Raw genomic sequence first — 22,708 nt, forward strand, 5'->3', positions numbered from 1 at the left:
TAATTCACAGCATTTGCTCCATCATTAGCTTGTGCCTTTTTTAATTCTCTACCCATCTGCTCTTCCTGTCGCCGTCTGTTCCTCCATCATTTTCTTCTTCTTGTAATGCATGTGATGTTTCTATGGCTGACAAACAACTACAGGTGCATTAATGCCACCAACTGGTATGGAGTGAAGAGCAAATGTCTGAATTCTATGCATGTTCTTTACTTGTTTCTATATAAACTCTTATTCTTAAAATCCCCCAAAGTTTTCCCTTCAATCCATTCCAATATCTCTTTGCACTGTTTGACATACAGCCAAAGGAAGAAAAAAAAAAAGAAAACAAGACACACAAAGAATAATCAGAAGGATTTGAAATCTCCTCCTGCAGCTGGATGACATGAAATATGCAAACGTTGTGATGATGCACCTTCTTGCAGCTTTCAGGACATTCAGGACTTTTCTTGCTGAGGAGTTGGCAACACCGAGATAATGATCAAATCTAGCATCAAATTATCAGGCAAAAGGAAACAGATAATTTACAGATCCTGAATGTAAATTAGATTATGATTGTTGCAATATTGACATACCTCCTTCCTTTCAAGCTTACATCCAAAAAATGAAAGGGTAATAACATCTGTAGAAATCAAAACGTGGCCATTTGGCCAGAAGAGAGATTAAAGCATATCAGCTATCAACACTGCTAATTAACACAACATAATAAGTGCCACCATCATGAATAACCCTATATATTATGGAACAAACCTTGAAAAATATGAAAGATACATTCCTGTAGTTAGAATAATTCTCAATTTTCCATGTGTGCATGAATAAAACTGTTTCCTTAAGAAGTTAAGTTATCAAATGTGCATCAAAAAATGTAGACTGGCAAATACATTTTCCTCTGAATATTTAAGTTTTTTAGTAAAGCAGGGAAACATCACTATAATCCTTCGTCTGAAATGTTTAATCTAGGAGTGCGCTGAATTTATAACTCTTCATACGATAGCTGAAATATCTGTTAATCACAATAGGTTTTCAAAACCCGAGCCCTGTTTGTTTTATTGTGATCTTTTTTTTCTTTATCGTGTTATCAACTCCTCTCTAAAAGCAATTATGATTTCTTTAAATCCCAAAATGCAATTTGAGATTACTATAAGAACATAAAAAGAAGTCATGTCATCAGGACCAATACCATCCTATAAACAAATATGCAGCTGTTAGGGTTCAAATTGACTATTTATTCAAGCCAGATGGCTAAGAAATTTTGAATGTGACTTAAATGTATCATAGAAAACACTAATAAGATCTGCGCATACTGATCAAGTCAATGTTCTGAATTATTTTCCAATCAGGACAGATACAGATATTGATATTGAAACAATCCACTGCTAATTTTCAATTTTCTTTTTTTAAATACTCTTGGGTATATCAAAAAATAAGCAGAGAACTATCTTGACACACTCAACAACAGAAGAACTTGAAACCATTGGTGAAGAACTGTTGGAAGAGGGCTTATAAACAACACAATTTAATGCAACTGAGACTAGATTTCAGTATGACTTTCTATAATTTTTTTAAGTTTTAAACTTTGTAGCTTGGCAGATTGAAAAAAAAAATGTCATGGGATCTCATGTACTGCATCAATGACTTTGGGCAATCACAATTTCCCAATGCTTGAGATTTTATGTTGTGACCATTGGACTAAATGCTTTAGGGTGTTACCCTGTGTGAACATGCTCTGCATTGAGGCATCTAAGAAATTCATGAAAAGATTTCGTTTCTCGTGTGCCAGTGGCACACAGACGGGAGGAAAGTGTACACAACAGACAGGTCACACTCCAACAAGGGTGGGAAATAAAATCTCAAAGAAACAAGAAATTGCAATAATATTATGTCGCAGCACCAATGGTTATATTTTATTTATTACCTAAAGACTGGAGGGGATAGAAAAATCCTGTCTCTTAATAAAGTGTTCACTCGAGGCACTTAGTGGCAGTTCATGTCCCTAGGAAAGCCTCTCTTTCCAACATTCAATACACAACCTTATACTCAACCACTTCCCCAACAAAGCCAATTTGCAGAAAAACTTGACCTTTTAGCTTTGAGAAAAAACTTCAAGAACACAACTAGAATTTATATTTTTAGTTTGAGAAGAACAGCTCTCTAAACCCTTAGTCCTAAGGATCCAAAAGGATAACGCTTGTATTATCTTTTACAAAAAAATATTTCCAATGACTACAACGAACCGCAATATATTTTGAGTGCGCTAACAATGGAGACACCATGAAGGGGACTCATTCTTCACTTACTTGACATGCTGCTAAGTACAGTAGTTGAAAACTCAATGAAGTGCAATAAAATAACTTTCCATTGTTTTTTGGTGCTATTTATCAGATAGACTTAAATACCCTTTGGCTGAGCCATATTCCCCATATGAAAACTGTCAATTGTACTTCTCTTATCTTTGAAGGCAGAATTGTACTCCTTTTTAGTGCCATTTAGTTGCCAAATTTCTGGCCTCTTAGATATTAAGTTAGGGTAATATTTTTTTATAAGAGTATACAGTACAGTAGGAATAAGAAATTATGGATATAAGGAGTTTTCCCTAAGTTTGGGCCATAACAAGTTAAAACTGTAGTTAAATTCCTGCAGAGTTCAGTGTTTAGTCTTGGCTACATTAATCTACTGGGTGCAGCTTTCAGAGCTATGCGAGCTTACTTCCTTCATGTAACAGCAGTGAGATCATTAACTTGACCCTTTGGTCTGCAGAGCATTAAATTAGTCTTTGAACTATTGTTCGGCCTCTTAAATATCAGTGGTGCCACTTTTCAACCTGGCTCCAAAGCAAATTAAGCATATTTTTCTGGATCTAATTAAAACCCATTATTTTACTTAAAGAGAATGCCAAACTTCTGCAAATGCTCCTATCATGGAGAGACAGTGTTTAATGATGAAGGCAGAACAACTAGCTAATGGTCCCTGTCGGCGTTGTTGTTCATTCTTCTATAGACAGGTGTGTCAGTGTGTGTGTGAAATGGACTGTATAAAGGTTTCTCAGACAAAGAGGTCAATGTAAACAATTATATTCTTCATCAAATCTCTTAAGATTCAGTGAATTTAATGTGTAGCAAATGTCTCCAATTCCATTACATGATACTTTGTAAATCCTGGTAGGGTGCACACCTTATAAATTGCTTCCATTTCAAAGCCATGCTTCAGTGAGCACTACGCACTAATAACTAACTAACGCTAAACAGCGATACAGTTTGGAGGTTGAGTCATCAAATTTGGTTGAATTTCAGCAGCGATAGTGAAAGAGCAGCAACACATTGTTAAGAAGATTAGAGGAACAGTCAGAGGAGAGAATCGTCTTTACTTTAATCCCATATGGCTTTAAATGGAGAGGAGCAGACACTGAATGTCTTTGAAACCAGGGCAACTATTGGTTCAGTATAAAAAGAATAAGAAATTAACTTTTTAGGGTAGCCAACAACCAGTTCATCTAAATTTTGAAAGCAAATGTTGTTTTGGGGATCTCTGAGGAATTCACTTTGCAACTAAAACACAAGATCTTTCACACCTCTTTTCTTCAAGCCAATGAAAATGTATTTCTTTTGAAACTGTATCACACAATCAAACTAGTTGAGTAAATTGAGGGGTTGTGATTTTTTATATATATCTTAAAACTCGTGACCACGCTCGGGCTAATGGTGATGGAAAATGAATGGATGGATGAGCAATTAATTTCATTTATATTTTCAACAATTATATTCAAATAATACCTATTTACAATTTTACTTAATTGTATTCCTTAATTTCCTGCAGAAGGTAAAAAGCTTCAAACCAAAAAGCAGAAATACCTTTTAAATGGTGGTCATATGTTCTGCATTTTTATGTGTCAATTGCAAAATACACAAATAATCCTTTATACACTTTTGAACCTTTTTTACCTATTAAAGCATGGCTTGCTGGGAAATTATTACTATTAGAGCTTTTTATTCATTTGGCAATAATTTTAAAAATACTAGAAATCAATTTCAAAACTCTGAAGGATTATCCCTTTATGTCAACAATTTTTAACATCTTATGATCTTGAGAACTTTGCCATCTTCTTTTATTGCAATTTCTGCAATAATTATGTTTTACTAACTGTAGTGTCCTTACTGCTTTAAAATGCGGTAAGAACTTTAATACCATTTTTTAATAAAATTAACTGATTTGTATTGATTTTCTTGCTGTAGGACACAATTGCAATTATACATATAGGATCATCAAGGTGACTTGAAAAAATATGATTAAATAAAAACAATAACTTTCAGTGCAGAAAGAGGCTTTGGACACTGGCAAAGATAGATATGGGCAGTCAAGGTAAGGTAGGGTGACCATATTTTCATTTGGGAAAACCAGGACACCGTGGAGCGGGTCTGTGGCATGCACTCGCTTAACGTAGGCCTATGTAATCCTAAAATAACATTATATTTAAGACCATAGATTTATTAAAAATGCTTTTCAGTAAAAGTCAACAGCAATAACTTCAATAACGAATGATAATTTTATTCGAAATGTATTTATTGAAAATGCTTAAGAAAGAAATAATGTCTCATCATCGGGATTTGCTCCGTGATCAGAGGAAATGTTACTTGGCCCCTAACAGCGGTGAAAATTGAAAGTTTAGTTTAATATAATACAACTCTGTGAATAGTTCCGTCTGAGATTAATGAAAATAGTTGTTTTAATGGTTACTGAGTCAGATATGTGGCAGTAATGTTTGATTTATCTAAAGGTTTTAATCTGTTACTGTGGAAATGGGTTTGGCTGTAATTTAAGGACAGATTCTAAAATATATGCAGGGTGGGGACTATAAATCTGATAGGAGTTTAATTTTTTTTTTTTGCTGTTTTGCACAATATGCTTAACTAAGTATTTTTTGTTGTTGAATATTAGAGATTTTGCAGATATATTTTGTACATACATTGTTTAGATTTACTTATATATTTCTATCCCTTTTATGGAACAGAAAATCCCTTTATTGTCCCACAATGGGCAGATTTACAGCAGAAAGAAAGATTATTGCAAATGGTCACACAAATGAGGACCTTAGAAAAATGTATAAGAATAACATAATAGGGAAGAGTTAAAATATAAAAAATACAATTCTGTAAAGTGTTTTAACAATATAAAGCTGGAGAATAAATTACCAATATTCAGCTATGGACATTTTTACGGTAATGGATATTTGAAAATTGGAGCAACATCAGAGATGTGCAAAATGTCAGCAGCATGTTATTTAACTGACTAAGGTTTCTATCATTACATTTGATTTTATTTGTTCCTGCTCCCGGTTGTTGGAACCTTTATTCCACTCTGGATTCTTGTGAGTGTAGTCTTTGTTCACTTTAACTTTTAAAAAAATAAATAAATAAACAAACCGTTTTGAAAACCTCGGTATTCATTCTTTTCCTGCTTTGTGTGTCAATTTACACGGTTGCTAAGCAACAGAGCATACAGCGGTAAAACCCGCCGAAGGCTGGACCTGTTCGAATTTACAGCCAAAACTCTTCTGTCCTCCTCATTTTCAAGGACTTCGAAGGATCCAGTCTAGGTAGACCGTGTTCCTGGAGGATGCAGCCCAGGTTTTCGAACAGAGCCTCTGATTAAGAACAGGGCTGCCCGCACTGACACAGCTCAGGGATTACGTCACACGCAGCGTCGAAAAAATCAGGACATTTCCTCACTTTCTAAAAAAAAACCCGGGACCCCCGGGACAGGACGTGAAATACGGATATGTCCCGGGAAATACGGACGTTTGGTCACCCTAAGGTAAGGCAAGGCAAGGCTACGTTCACATTGCAGGCCTTCCTCGACTCCACTTGTTTTTGTGATATCCAATTCTTTGGTTGTTCACATTATCAAATATATCTGTCATCATCTGAATAAGTGTTCCGCCTAATTGTCGATAATTCTGGTCATATCTTGATGTAAGGCATGTAAGGAAACAAGCTACATGCTCGTTCTGTTACACTTTCAGGTGTATATCTGTTGTGAGCTACAGTTTTAGACAGTCATTGAAGCTCACCTTTCTCATCAAGGTTCTTTGGAAATGGCAGAGGGTCATAGGAGGAAAAAGTGTCTATAAAGTGTAATAGAAGGAGAAAAAAAAGGCCTCAGAAGAGGCAGATATATCCCGGAATGCTTTGCGCAGGAAGCTCTCCTCGCAAAGCATTATGGGATTTGCTGTCACAGCTGTTGCTGTCGCTACCCAACAATAACAACTAATAAAAAAGATGGAGGTGGAGGTAGCAAAAAGCAGTGATCATCCGTCCAAACGGTAAGTAAACTGAGGTCGCTATAAGGTCCACTATATAGTCCCCACTGTAGGAGACTTTAAAGTGGACTATAGGATCTGTGTTGTTTAGACTATTATAAAAAGATCAGATACAGGTCACATATGGGAAGAAAAAAAAAAATCAGATTTGGGTCACTCTCATTGGGGATTGTCGGGCTAGTGGTTAGAGCAGTGCGATTGTGCTCTGAGAAGGTTGCAAGTACCTGGTTCAATCCCCACAGCACTTTGGGTTCCTGAGCAATACCCTCAACCCCACACTGCTCCCTAGGGATCAAACAATGGCAGCCCACTGCTCCCCAAGGAGATCAGTTAAGTTCAGAGAGTGAATTTCCCCGTTTTGGCGCCAATAAAAGGATTTAGATTTTTTTTTACATTTACATTTCATGCTGCTGTGTGAACGTAGCCCAAGAGAACCTGGTACAACAAGTGCAGGCTATGGAGTTATGATGTAGCACAGGTGACCACAATCTACTAAATTAAATAGTGTTGCAACAGCTAAAAAAAATAATAATAATAAAATAAAAATTTAAAAAGCTGGACAATAAAACCTTGGGGGAATACATATCTATGAGGATTAACACAACATGTGCAAAGAACACAAATAAATACAAATGCTAAATCTAATTAAAAAAAAATACAATAATCAGCACGGCAAAAACAGACTTCACAAAAACCAAAAACTCTAAAACCTCCAGAATGTGGCATTTGTTTTATTTTCCTTTGTCACAAAGATTTATTTTGTGTTTTTGCTCTTTATGGCCATTCTGTATCTTATGTAAAGCACTCTGAGTTGCCCTTGATTTGTATAAAAGCTGCTTTAAAATTAAAGACAAACTAATACAGTGAAATTAAAAATGTGTACAAAGTAACTGCCAGCTGAACTAGATATCTACATAGATATGTTTTTTAATGTCATAGTATCTTTTAAAGTTGGGTACATGGGTATAAAAAGGCACGTTGCCATCAGTACAACTCAATTATCTATACCTGACTTTGGTAATGATTCTGTGACAGAAAGCATTCAAACTTCAACAATGATGTAATCGAAAGTGACTGTTGAGTTAAGCAACAGTAAATTGGCTGCTAACTACTTCTCTAATTGGGTATTTCCAAACGGGCAATAAAAACTAGACAAATATGTTTAAAAAAAGCCACCATGTAACAAAGGATGAAGCCAGATGACCACCCTTGCTAGTAATTGATTTACTAGATCTGACTACTGATCTACTTTAATTCCTTTACCTGCAGTCATCTCTGAGATATTTTTTAGGGAATTGTCTAAAAATGAAAAAAGGAAACCAGAAACAAGCTGTGAAATCAAACTGCTCTGAGATTATAGTGACGCAACAGTAAAATATCCTGTCATTACAACAAAGGACTTAACACATAAGCAGCAGAGATGACACCTGGTAACGCAACACGCCAGATACCACCTCTGTCAGTGCAGAACCAGAAACTGAGGTTACAGTTTCCTCAGCTTCTCTCTAAATTGGATGTCTCCACTGATCCTATTCCATTAAGGAAAAGGAATAGAACAAATTGTTTTGTACGCATATGAAAAAACTGGCATTAAGTGTACAGTTTTGAGTCCAGAGATAATTTAGATGGATGTTTTCTCAGGGACTGTACCATATTACTATATACTGGCAAGTTTTATTTCTATATTTTGTAAGTTTGATTCAAAGTCATCCATTTCTATAGACATGTTTTTTAAAATATCCTTCCCCTGTCTGATTAGTTTCCCACCCAAGATCAAATTCAATGACTAGTTTCTAGACACAGTCCTTACAGAGGGACAGGTCAGGTTTGTGTCATTTCAACTCTTTCAAGGTTTCCTGAAACTTTGGATTCGATTTGCACTACACTGAACAAAGAATAAAGAAATAAAATATGAGCACACACTTCTAAAGGCATAAAACTTAATTGACCACAAAATGGAATATCAACCATCATAGAGTAAAGCAGCTGGGTCCAGTTACAAGGTTTACCATAAGTTTATATACATCTGTTGCTGAAATAGAGGCAAAGGACTCACAGATGCAGCTCCAAATAGGGGAACTTTTTACTGACTATAAACTTTGAGAAAGAAACTGTTGCCATTTAGAAGAGTTACTTGTTAAATTTGAAACAGTAATCACAAAATTATGCATCAGCATAAAAAGGCACTGTAAAGTTAATAGCCCAGATGCACTTTGGTTCACTTGCATATCATTCTGTGATGTAGTGTTGCTTTTATGCATTTAGAATTAGAATTTAATGCAATGTTGTGCAATGATTGCACACATAACTGAACCCCTTACTTTCAACTAGTTTAAGTGGAATTGGTACATATACACAGCTATTATTTCAAAGTAGTTGAGCTGTTTTCTATCTGGAATTTTTCTGAACCTCAAATGTTAAATGACAGTAACATGAAAGCAAGCAGTCGCCTCTAGATCTCTAAGCATTCTGATGTGTCTATAAGATGGCAATAAATGTTATTGACCAATAAGTTTTTATACATTCTGGTAATTAATATTAAATGTTATTTAACTAGGACAAAAATCCCATTGATTTTAAAACCTCTTTTTCCAGGGAGTCCTAGCAAAGAGGCCACAAAGTTACATACTAAACAGAAATACATTTAATTAAAAGACAGGTACACAAAAATATATAAAGTGTAGGGTTGGTAAAATAAGGACAGATAATTTAACCTGTTTTAAATTCTTTCATTTTCAACTTAAAAGCATTTAAGGATAAAAACTCGGTCAACTTCCAGTCTCTTTGTAAAATAAATCCACACTCGATGAACTGCATTGATGAAGGCTTTCATCCCTAGCTCTGTGGAGGCAATGACCACCAGCTGATCACTGGATCGCAGGTCATAATAGGTAGGCAGGTAACTGTTAGTTAACCCTATTCACCAGTTCAGGTCAACGCTCTCTGTTTGTTATTGTTTTCCCTAATTTTTGTACATGTTTGGAGATATTTTTTTCCTCCTGACCTTGCTATAGTTTATTTCTTTATTTAAATACCTTGTTATCAATTTTAAAGTATGATCAAGCATGACTTGTGGAGATAAATAATAGTAATTTTTATCAGGATCTCTAGTTAAAAGAGTTATAACCTGGTATTTTATAGAGAAAATCCTACTTTTGTTGTCTTTAAATTAATGTGGAGTTATTCTTAGGAGAACAATTATATATATTGTGTATGCACATTCATGTGGATGTAGCTTGGCAATATTAGCAGTTTGCTATGGTTTATTTAACATTGTTTCCAAATCTCTTTCACTGTTAGCAAAAAGTTACACAAGCATCAAGTCTTAGGATTCTGTAACACATAGGTAAGAGAAAAAATAGCTAAATTTCATAATTAAACTCATTGATAAAAACAAAAGCTTATTTTCCTCATTGCCTGAAAAAGAGTTTGCGCAAATTTAACAGCTTTGTCCTTGAACAAGAACCTTGAACAAGAAGGTAAAATAGCTTCATGTTAAATTCTTCAACCATCAACCTGTGTTTAAAATGTATCTTGGGTAAACAATTCTTTTATACAACTGTTCAAAAGAGATGCACAGATGCCTGTTTTCTGCATGGTGTTTTAAAGTCAAGCTGCTAAGATGGTTAGAGAATTCAAATATCTTGCTTTGATGAAATTATCATCTCAGCACCCCTCAGCACATGGTTATAGATGAAATACGGAGCTTTCCAGCAGCTTAAACAAGGCCAGTACATCAAATCAATAAATCTGCATTATTAAAGGTCATTTCCAGTAGGTCTTATGCATCACATAAATTATTCAGGAAAACCCTTCATCTTTCCTGCTGCCATCATATTTTAACTGTCTTGGTCCGCTGACTGGGCGTCTCTCTAAACCAGTATATATACTGGAAGAGGTCAGGAGTTAAATTTCCCATCATATTTATTCACCAGATCTTTCTTCCTGGGGGTGAGAGTGAGGTAGAGGGGATTCAAGGAGGCATAAGGAGAAGCTGACAGGAAACATTTTTATGACAATCCAAGGAAGCAGTAAGACCACTACTTTATTATTCCTCTGCCATTTCTATTTTGTGTCCTGGACTGAAAGGCTCCCACTACTATCCCATAAATGACAAATGGTAATGACTTCTTCTATGGGATGAGCAACAGACAACTGAAATCCAACTTTGTGAAGGTGCTGACAAGAAAGGCAATTATTACAGAGAGGCAAAGGCTGCCTGTGAGTTGCCATTGGGTAAAAGCAAGGCATTTGACACTAGCTAATAAACTAAAGTGAAGGGTTAGCTCTGGAACTGTCTGGTGAAAGTAAAGCCATTTCTCTTCCAACTACAGTACGCTTTAAAGACTCCAGCGTGGGTCTGCCTCTCTCTATAGCCCTCCCAGAAAACCTGCTGAGGACACAAGGTCTTTGGAACCTTCAATTATTTCCAAACTGAACACAAACACCCAGAAAAAAATCTGTTAAACTAAGCAAAAGGCATAACATGATTTGACAAGCAACCTGCACACTTCCTTATGTTGCACAAGCGAGAGCATCTACCACAAATACAGCATAAGCAAAGCTAAGCGGCTGCACTGCCTTGTCACGCTTTTTCAGTGCTTCTCCTACTCAGGCATCAAACACCATAAAACATCTTAGCTACTTCCCATTCTGGCACAGGCCTGTCTGTCTCATCCTTCAAAGTCAATCGTCAGAGACGGATTATGTTTCAGATTCTCCTTCAAAAAAAAATTGTAAGAGTTTAAGTGTCTTGGAATAGAGAAAAAAAAAAGAATTTGTGGTAAAATACAGAACATATAAAAAAAAAAATCACACTCCTTAAACTTTTCTATGACATGTAAAACCAGAAAACTAGGTTTAAAAATGTAACATAACCACGAAGTAAAGAAAAAATCACTACAGTACAAGGCTTTTTAAGCACTATTAGTAGTTTTTTTAATTCTAAAAGTGCACCATATCTTTATAGTCTATGGAGCCCTTACAGATACATTAGAGAAAGTTTTGCATTCCCACCAGATACTTGTTCATGCACATTAGCTGATTTCTTAAATGTATTGTTTAACTGCCAATTCTTTAGCTGGGGCTGGAATACAATGACCCTGCCTGGAAGATGTCAATTTTATGTAATGTCAAGGGAACACATAATTATTTTGAAGTTGTGAAGTCTATTTTAGTGCAGAGCTCAACTTAAATGAAAGTATTAAATCCCCATCGTCCAGTTACCCCTTAGTAAAAATCTATTTTCTATATCTGGTCACATAATTACTTACGATATTTACGCTGTATATAACTTAATGTCAATAAGATATTTCCTATTATAGGAAAGCTTTAGAGTTGTTAATGTTAGAAGGCAAGCAATGTGATGAACATAAAGAAACATAATTAAGAAATTTGGGATATCATTGTATACTGTAACTATAACGCATTTTTAAACACATAAATTGGGCTTCCAAAAGGTCAAACAGAGTGGTCTAATTAAAAACCTATCAAAGCATGGCCTTCCACCTAAAACAACTGCCAAGGGTGCCATGGTAGCTGCAAGCATGTACAAAGATCCACTGCTATATTTGGAAAGTCTTACAAGTTGAAAGAAATTAGTTGTGCTCTTAAAAAATATGCCCTCCAGTGTCCATAAAAAGTCATAAAACGCTCTGTTCACAGATTGTCAATAGGTTTGTAGGATGTGTATAAACATGCAGAAGGAGCTACACTGTTCATACAAGACTTTCACGAAAAATAGGGATTTATAATACAACTTTTATAATTCTGATACTTTACCGAAGCCTGAGCTTACAGTGTTGACCAAAACCAATATTTACCAGATAAGATATCTGCATTAATCATACGGCATCAGTGTATGTGAGTCGTAGGAGTCAACACCGACATATGCAAGTCGTAGACAGATGTAACATAGTGAATCCAGTCATTTTTCAAAATATAATACCATTTGGATGCGGAAAATAAATCTGCTATGGAAGTTATTTACTCCTTTTGTGCGTTCTGTTACCAAATTACACATGGACCAGTATCGAGCCGGGGACCATGAATTTGGGATCACTGATCTGTTACATAAGCTTTAAGCAGAAGTGCAATGTTTTTTTATAAGCTGGCTTATATTTTAGATTTTAAATGTAGGGCAATACATTCTAGTTTTCTTTTCTTGGATAATATTGGACTGACTTCCAGTATCAATTAATGTATCGATCCGAAAATTGCTATTAAAAACTGAAAAAAAAAGTTTTTAAGTGAAAACTTAGACTAAACCGCCTAAAAAACACCCCTATTGTTAAACTCTGTAGTGCATCATACTACAATAATCCTATGATAGAACAATTCATTAAACTTAAAGGTATGGTGGAAGATGAATAAAAAAAGTGGTCCTCCTAATTGTCAATCATTCTGCTGATATATTAACATAAGGCCATCCTACGTGCTCGTCCCCATTTTCAGTTACCGCTGGTGAGTCTGACATAGTTGAAAAAAACTGCAAACCCTCTTTTGGAAAGTAAGTTTGTATGAGCGATGCAAGCAGCAACTTTTAAACAGAGCATGCACAAGGACAGATGGGCTTGTGCATGCTCTTGCACATGTTTCATAGGTAATCCCTTTTGGGAGAGGGTTCATGGTTGTACATGTCCAAAAACAAGCAATCTCATGTCCTGTCAACTAAGATCCTGTCCCTATAAATATTTAGTGATCATTCTTTAATCAGATCCTCGTCAAACAGGCATGCAATGTTTTTTTTTAAAACCTAACGTGTGTAAATGATCTAGTAACTAGTAAGAATGATATATATATCAAAACTACAACAAAAATCTAACTAAATTAGGAAATAAAACAGCATCATTGGCTGTAATGGGGATGGACACAGAGGACACTCTGAGTTTACTAAATAAAATCTGCTCCCGACCAGGTTAGCTCTGGGGATATATTACGGTGACTGAAACAGAGATAGAATAAAGTCTCTTTGTGAACCAGAAAAGTCAGAGTTTCCAAGAAGTATCCAAACTCAAAAAGATATTAAACAAAAAAAAATCATTTAACTAAAGCCAATAATTAAATAATTCTGTGCCCAAAGCACATAACGCCACACAATTCTACATGTGTTTTAGTATATGAAATCAAATGTAAAATGTGAAAAAGATCAACACCAAGAATAATGTGGGTTTCCAAGTCACTGTATCTGTTTCAAAGTTTCTTTTTAAATCTGGGGCAGTTTCTATACGATTTGGATTCTTTTAAAACCGTTTTATTCATTTATTTTCTTCTACACCTACGTCCTATCCACTCATTTGCTTTTCTCTCTGACTCAACCAAACCCAACTCGGCATCCTTGACAGTAGAAAGATCACAGGAGTTGAGAGTAATGAGATGCCAGCTAGCTTTCTTCAACTGTATCCTCTCTTTTTTTTCTCTCCGTCCATACTTTCCTCCCTCCTCACACAACGCGTAGTCAGTCATTGTCTGCATCTCTGCAACCTGCCACGAAGCACGGTGTAATGCATTACAGACCGATGCCAGGAGTGCTGAGACAAGAAGGTGATGAAATCAAAACACTGACGGTCGAAGCCCACCTTCTTGTTTTTGTTTCACCGCTATTCTCCCTCTCTATCTCTCGCTCTCTTTCTCATACACACACAAAAAACACACACATCCTAGTCTGACTCAGCAGCCTCGCTCTGCCTTCAGCTCCACAAGACCAGGCACCAATGTCAGGCAACCTTGGCAAAGACTTACGGTGAGCGAGTCTGACACGGGCATGCAAATAAATTAAATGCAAGCAAACGCGCATCAGCAGTGACCGCAAATCACACATTCAAAAGCAGGAGGCGACAGCGCCACACTCAGATATGCTTGAATAAAAACAAACGGTAAGGGGTTGGGGGTGAGGGGGTGTGGGTGCTTGAAGAACATGGCACGGAGAGGGGAGCTAATTCTGCTACGCTGAATGACAACGACATGGCAACAGAGCTGCGTCACAGGCTGATAGCAGAAAGACAGAGAGAAACTGGGGTGAGTGGGCGGAAAGGGGGAGGAATGAACAGAGCGAGACGGCGTATGTTGGCAGAAGGTGTAAAATGATTGGAGGTAAAGAATATTGAGGTAAGGCCTGGGCCATAAGTTATGCATTCACACCTGCTGTTTTCTACCTCTGTATTTATGAGACTCTGTCCACTCTGAAAGTAAATGATCAAAGAGAATCAAAGGTTGTGCAGAGATGTGATGGGAGGCCCCCCTCCCCTTCCTGCTCCTCTCCAATTCACAAGTCCTGCAATACAACACATGCAAACCACATGCAAATGTATGTATTACTCACTATTGCTGCTCCCCTCACTCGAGTTATCTTTGTTTAAAACAGACAGCAATTAAATCTATAGCATTTAAAATATGAATCTTACACCCCTTTATAATGTAAGCCACATTCTATATTGCATGATTAGATATGTGACCCAGTAAGTAATTGCCATTTGGCACACTTACTGACAGCTCGGTGGGTGGCAGCGGTGCTCCAAGAAATATGAAAACAATCAATCTACAGAAAAATAAAAATATTAAAAGTTGACATGAATAATAAAATTAAAGCAAAAATGTAAAGAGATCATGTTTGTTTTAGGTTACTTGTTAGTTTTTGATCGCTCTGAGGAGATTCATATGTGTTAATAAAAATCTGTTTCTTTAACAACTTGTTAGGAAATAAAGGGTGCTTTTATTAAAAAAGCAAAAAAAGCATATTTTCCTTTGTATCAGATTTAAAACTTTTTACACATTTTACTTGGTGAGTTTAAATGAAGGAATTTGCATTGTTTTTTCCATTTATTTTTTTTTTATTCATGAATTCACAGAATGCATGCTGTTCTGTATATTCCCTTTATCCTGCCTGCCTGGTGCACCGTCAAAAACTTCCCTTTGAACAACTCTAAGTTGTAGGAACTTATTGATCACTAAACCTGATAACACAACATTCAGCCCCTCTTTATAAATCGGGACCGGGTGGAGATGGTGCCACATTTTAGGTACCAGGTTAGGTACAACAGTGATGACCTGACCTGGAAAAAAAAAACAAAAAAAACTTCAATCTGAAGAAGGCACAGCAGAGGTAGATGTTTCATCTGAGTACCTCAAATCTGTAAGGACATTTAAGCAATGCCTGAAGTGTTTCTGCTGTCACAATATCAAGTAATTACTGCGTAAGTGTGTCACTGAGGCTCAAGTCCAAAGCTCCCTTTCTATCTGGATAGTTTATTAACTGCTGACCCTGCAATACTGTATATAGGACCAGGAGGTAGGAGGTAGGATCTACAGTTTGAGATGTTTTGAAGTTTGCCGGTACTTCTTGAGTATTTCCAGGGAGTACAACCTGAGAATTTGAACTCTTAGGTCTTTCTGTCTGTGCTTTGAGGAATCATTATTGACATATGGCATCACACCATGGTTCTCCAACTGTACTGTGGCAGAGGGCAAGCAGTTTCGCAGGGTCATAAACAATGCCCAAAAAATTGGGTGCCTTCTTCTGTCTCTGAAAGACATCTATTGGATCTGCTGCCCCCCAGAGAGCCAATAGCATCACAGGAATCCTCCTACCATACCAGCGATCTTCTCTCACAATGCCCAGAGGAGGTCTTTCAGTGCAATAAATTCAAGAACTAACACGCAAACAAAAAAAATAAAATCTACCCAAGAGCTATTGTTAGACTGAACAACACAATCTCATCCAAACACTAATGATTTATATGCACCACCCTTTTTCTATTACTTTTTTACATAATGACATTAAAAGGAATTCTAATTCTGATCACCAGAATCTGTGAAGATTCTGGTGAACTGGTGATAGAGCTGCCCAATTTATCACGATATTGATTTCATATCGCCCAACCCTACTCCATCTAATAAAGAGATGTATATAAACTGCAAAACGCTCAGGTGACAGTACTTCCTCAAGGGAAAAAATGGCAAACAATTAAACTTAATGGCAAGAATCACTGCGGAAATTACTCCAACATAGTATTTGACAAATTAAAACAAGTGTTTTCAGGATAATGAGCTCTATTGTTTGTCAGGGTTTCTTGCATAAAATAAACTAAAAAAAAAACAACAAAAACCTAAGAACACTTGGCCTAAAAATACTTTTTATGGAAAGCAATCGAGAGCGCACAGAAAGGTAATATCAGTCAACGCTCTATCAGTGGTTTCTTCACAGGAGGGAGACAAAGCTAAACAAAGTACTCATGCATATGACCTTTCCAATAAAAATAAATGTAAAATTAGTTATCATGCTAATATCTCACTATTCAGAAGCCTTTTTTGATTCATGGATGGGTTGCGTAAAGCATTAAATGTGCATAAGATTTAGATTAAAGGGGACAAAGATTACAGCTTTGGCTTGCATTCAACTAATACACTGAACCTGCAAACAGCACTTTCCAAGATCAGATTGAAGGCACTAAAAGTAATCAAAGGTAGCACATATGTTACAAGGGGATTCCAGTAAACTTCCAAATCAATGCCTGGTTTGACCAATGTACAAGAACAGCTTTAGGACATTTGATGGGTATGTAATGAAAATTTAAGGTTAGTGTTAGTTCTCTGTGTCTTCTGAAGTAAACAGTAAGTGCAGCCATCTACCAGAACTTTATAGAGCACTTCAGGCTTTACTCAGTAAGTAAACTTTGTACAGATGCAAATATTTTTCCAGCTTATTTGGTAACTGCCAATTTTGCCAAAAGCTTTTATAATTAACATGCCATACCTGATCTTGATTGGCTTCATAACTCATCTGACCCTAACACAATCAAGAGTCCCAGATTTCGATAGCAGGAAAATGGATGACACCATCCCCAACACAGCAGATTACTTTAAGGGTCCTTTTAAAAATACAGTGCCACAGGCTGATCGCCTCCATGTAGCTGTGCACTGATACAGTATCTCATGCTAAAAGAGGCCCAATAGAATATTGAGAGCATATAATTAAACATACCTTTAGAAGACTCATATTTTTTTATTGACTTAGGTAATATTTTCCTTTGAGACAATTAATGTTAAGGTTTCAATTATTTGCGAGCCATATAAAACAAAATCGCACTGTATAAAGGCTTTAAATAATTTAGTCTATGAGTAAAACGTTTGCATAATGAGTTTCACCTTACTAAAGATTGGAAAAAAATGTATATTTCTCAACAATATTGTCATTTTTTGAGGAATGTTTGTATAAATGACTGTGGTCAAAAGAAAAACACTCTTCTACTGGTTGTAGAAGAGAGTAGGCAATAATTCCTATTTATTACACATTATTAAATTAAAAGTCTGTTTCATATAAACTTTAAAGGGAGTACCAGCAATAAAAGTTTTTCTGGCTGATTGTCTGTCTGCACTGCCCAATTTTTTGCTGGGGTTTATATGTAATGGAGAGAGAGAGAGAGAAAGAGAAAGAGAAAGAGAAAGAGAGAGGTGTGGTGCAATCGAAGTGTGTTTTGGCCCATTTTTGCTTTTTCTTTCTGTTTTTTCCTTGCTTGTGATAGTTTGATAGTGATGATGTTTGTAGGATTGTAGTTGTACTTTATTTTGCCCAGGTCCTGACTCATGTGGAGTTGGGATGTGAAACTCAATAAGCTTAGCTTCTTTTCCACCCCCTTTTGAATTCTTACAAATATTCCAATTAATTTTTTTCCTTGGGTTATAAATGCAAATACAAATAATTTTGCACTTTATGTTGGTTTTGTATAAGTAAAGAAAATACAAATATTACAAGTATTTTTTTTACAATACAACAAAGCAATACAACAAAGCAATACAACAAAGAATACATTGACAAATGAAAATGTATTTTTGAGGTTCTATACTATTATTCTAATTAGAAAAGAGGAAGCGTGCAAGGAATCCAAAACAAGATATAATCTATCACCCATGGAGTGAGTTTTTTTTGGTTATAAGCCAAAAAAAATCTAGCTCTTCAAAAAACCTTTAATTTGAGAACATGAATTTACAGAATTTTCTTTCACCAAATTTCCCACAGGGTGAAACAATGAAGCTCAGGTTGGGACCCGTCAGTAAAAACAAAAAGGATGGTTTGAACCTCATGTCAGCTAAAGCCTCACTGTGTGGAGTTTCTATGTCCTGTGTTTGCGTGGGTTTTCTTCAGCTGCTCTGGTCTCCTCCTACATGCATGTTGGCAAAACATGTTGTGTTAAGCCATAAATGTTTGAAAGCATAGTAACTTTGTCTCTTCTCGGTATATTTTGGCTATGAGGTTATTAAAAAAAAAACAACAAACATGTGGAAATAACAGTTTTAAACATACCGTAATTATTCCAAGTTTTATCCAGAGTAAAACCAAAATAATTTTGATGAATTAGATGTATGGTTTGTTATCAGTTAATCTAGGATAATATGTATACCATTACTTTTTGAAAAAAGAATTTGAGAACACAAACTTATAGTAGATTTTCTTTGCTCCACACAATCTTTCTCATATCCATATACCTCAATTATTGCCCGGTCTAACTTCTATTTGCAAGTTGCAGCTCCCTTAAACACTGTTTCCACTAAAAAGCCTCTGACATATTCAGGACTTATTAAATAAGCATTAATTAGCTGTTGAAATTAGGTAAAGCTAACCTGTTAACTGGTCACACCAGAATCTCGATAAATAATTTTCAAGTGACAAAAAAAAAAGTTAATGAGGTTATCTGCAGTTCTTTACCCCTTCTGGAGGTTCTAGCCTGTTAGATAAAATGGCAGAAAGAAAACTTTTTGTGGCAGTATGAGGCTGCACATTTAAAGGCATCAGATAAGTCAAGTAAAAATCACATTGCAGTAACAGGTTAATTTATTCTTGACTATTCAATCAACTTTGTGCAATACAACACCAAACCTGGCTGTGTAACATTTGCCTAATGCTGCTGTGGTTGATATAATGTTTTTAAGTTTAAAATGCAAATCTTGACTGCATGAGTTAAAGATTAAAGATACACACATATGATTTAAATTTGTTCACCAGAAGTTATATTTTTTGTATAACTTTGAAAAGTTATATAACTTAGAAAATAAGGTCAATGAGCAGAATTCAACAAGTTGGTGTTACTTTGGTGATGTTATACTTCTGGACATATCACCTCAGTTAACTTGATTATACAAAAACAAATCTACATGTATTTACCTTCAATGGAAGGTCCTTCTTTCATCATGCATGACCGGAGGGTGATGCATACACATTTTTTAATCAGTAAGGAAAAGAAACCTTGCACTTGCCATGCTATTACACTAAAAGATAATTAAAAATGATAAGAGAAACAATTAATTCAGCTTCTTTGCTTAGGCCCAGGCAGTTAAGCACTTGATTATTTTTCACTTCATTTTTTATTCTGTAATTTAAATATTGAATTTTAACATCCTGGAGATTTACAAAATTCCCAAAGAGATGTGTTTCGGCATGTTTGAGCAATTTGCATGCTTTGACTTCTCAGGTAAGATTTAAAGGGGGGTAATATATTTAAATTGACACAGAGAAATTGGGGAAAATGGTAAAAAAAAAAAAAAAAAAAAAAGGAAAAAAGAAAAGAAGCAATGACTTTTAACGAATTTTTGCAAGTCCAATCAAGATCGAAAAAAAAACTTTTTTTCAAACCATCAGGTTTTTCCTAGTGGCAATCCTATGATTGTTTACAAAAAGGAAAAAAGAAATAAAAGTTTCTTTCCTACTAATGAACGACTGCTATTACCAATTGCATCCTAAAAAGCCCAAATGAATACAGGGATATTCTCATTTATTTCACTTCTAATTATATAATATAATTTTCTAGATAGAACAGTATAACAGTGGTTACAAACAAATCGGTTTTAGCCAAACGATATGTGGTTATTTTTCTCTGCTATAGTTAGTAGATGTATGGGTTTTACTTATTTGATCAATTTTTTTTTCTTTAATTCTTAAATGCATGTCATTGATATATTTATTTAGTTGTTTTTGTTATTTCTGTTTAGTTAGTAAGCACCTCACCGAGGAAAATTTGCCATCATTTTTAGGGGTACCGATAACATTGGAAAATGCTGTAAATGTAGACGCTTTCCTGGTGAAGGAGTTATCAAATGAATCACAGTTCTAATATAGACTGGACAAGAACCACTGGCCACCATTTGAATAAGCTGTAAAATATCAGGGTTGAAGGAAACCCAGCTACATATATCCAGCTGACATATTGTGTGGCAGATAAAATAATCTTCTCTTTTGTATTTATTTATTTGTAAACCTCTTAAGCACTTTTGAATCTGGCAGTTGAGAGAAAAAAATTCCGTTTTGTTCCACTGTCGTTCATCAACCTGGAAGTACAGATGGGCATAGCTGGAGTCAGTGTCAAGAGGGTTTGATATATTTGCTGTTGTATTTTTTTAAATAAAATATTCATTCATGTGAAAGGTTTCATTTGTTTTTAACTTTGTGTTGTCATTACCTGTTTCTTAAGCCACAATCAACAGATTCGGATTGGTATTGATGTGAAGAAGGGGCAAAAGTAGAGAATATGAAGATGTAACAGGGCAGAAAACAGTTGGGTTTGTCAGTCCACCAACAGAGCAGTAAACATAAAACATGAGGTGAGTTGGGCTCTCCAAAGTTGCATTCAGTGTCATGCAGAGTGTAAGTATTTACTTTTGCGGCGTAAATGCAACACAGTGTAGTGAACAAACCCTGAGTGTATAGGCTTTTTTTTTCCCTCATGAAAAGTAAGCATCTGTTTTGAAGACGACACAAAGCTACATTTTTGTTCTTTGCCTGCATATTCTAAAATGTCATTTTTTGTTTTTGTCACAGTGTGTGAGATGGCAAGCAGCAGCCCACCTGTTTCATCTCGAAAAGATGACAAGATTGCAAGGCTAGACACCCAGCAAATTATTCAAAGTCTTAGATTTAGAAGAAGGAGGGGGAAAGGCAAGAAAAGAGAGCCAAAAGCCTGGGCTGTCATTCTAACTCTTGTCATCTGTGCGCACACAGGAGACTCGCTGAACTGCAAAGACAAGCATACTTGGTTTGTCGTGCTTGGAGCCAGACGTCGAGCTTGGATCCCCTAAGGTGCTGCATGTCACATATAACCTATTCTCATAAAGAGGAAATTCCAGCAAACCAAAGAGGAGAATCTGAAACCCCCCTAATTCATAAGGTGCTATGCAAGCAGGTGTTACTAGGTCAGACTTCAGAACAGAGTAGCACTTGGTGCAGCACTCTCAGGAACATAGTAAGACATGCACTGAATTAAAAATTGGATTAGGGGTTTCTTTTTCGAAAGTTTTGTATGGGGAAAGCTGTTTTTTATATCTATAAAGAACATGAGCAGATGTGACGAAATGAGGGGTTGTTTTACAGTATTACATAGAGATCTGCATACACCACACACCCACTGTAGGGCATGGTAGTAGATGAGTTGTGATTTGTGCTTTGTCTTTTGCCACAAGTTTAGGACATATAATCACTTAGTTGTCAGTCTGAGCGAGTTTTGAAACTTGATTAGAATTTGGTCATGTTATTAGAGGCCAAATCCATACTCTCAGTATACAATCTTCTCTAAAGCGTGCATGAGGTACATTTTCTACTTAAAGTACAGGAAAAATCACAGCTGGTAAAATAAAAAAGTCCAGATCACAAGCTAGAGAAGAAAAATCAGAAATGCTTGTTTAAGGAAATACAGCATGGGACTAACTGCTGTTTTCAGTATGAAAATGAAGAAAAAGGCTTTCCACGCTGCAGGACTCCATAGTTGGCTCTTTTATTGCACTCGACATCTGATGATGAGCTGTATCTACAGCTCTGCTGTAGTATCCCTCAGGAAATGCAAAAATAAAAAAACTGCACACACATAACTGAAAAGACAATATATAAACAAAGCGAAGGTGAACAATTTTATAGTAAAATGATATGGTGGAGCTTTTTAATGAGATCCATGTGGCTTGTCCTCATGTACATTGAATGCTTTAGCGAAACATACAAAGAAAGAATACCTAAAAGCGATTACGCTATTAAAAACAATATCTAATTGCCATTCTGCTCAAAATATTTTTAACTAGATTAAGGAAAGTAGGGCTTATTTTTGTTACTATAACCATATAGTGTTTCTCCATGGGTATTTTCTAACCCTTGCAGTTGTTATATTGAATTAACTTCTAAGTAGAAATACAAAAGAAAACTTCTAGATGAAATTGGTGCAATTTCGTATAACCCCAAAATCCTTTTTCATGAAAAATGTTTCAAATTATTTAACATTGGCGTAGGTGTACTGTAGAAATAAAAACATTGCTTAGCCACATCTGTTGGCAGCAGGTGGGCAAGTTTGATGCTCAAACTGCTCAACTCCAGCTGCGATCAATGGTATCAGTTGCTTCAGTAAGCAGATCCTCTCTTCAGACTGAAAG

This window comes from Cyprinodon tularosa, unplaced genomic scaffold (assembly GCF_016077235.1).
Source record: "Cyprinodon tularosa strain WSP-4 unplaced genomic scaffold, ASM1607723v1 ctg1, whole genome shotgun sequence".
Lineage (NCBI taxonomy): Eukaryota > Metazoa > Chordata > Actinopteri > Cyprinodontiformes > Cyprinodontidae > Cyprinodon > Cyprinodon tularosa.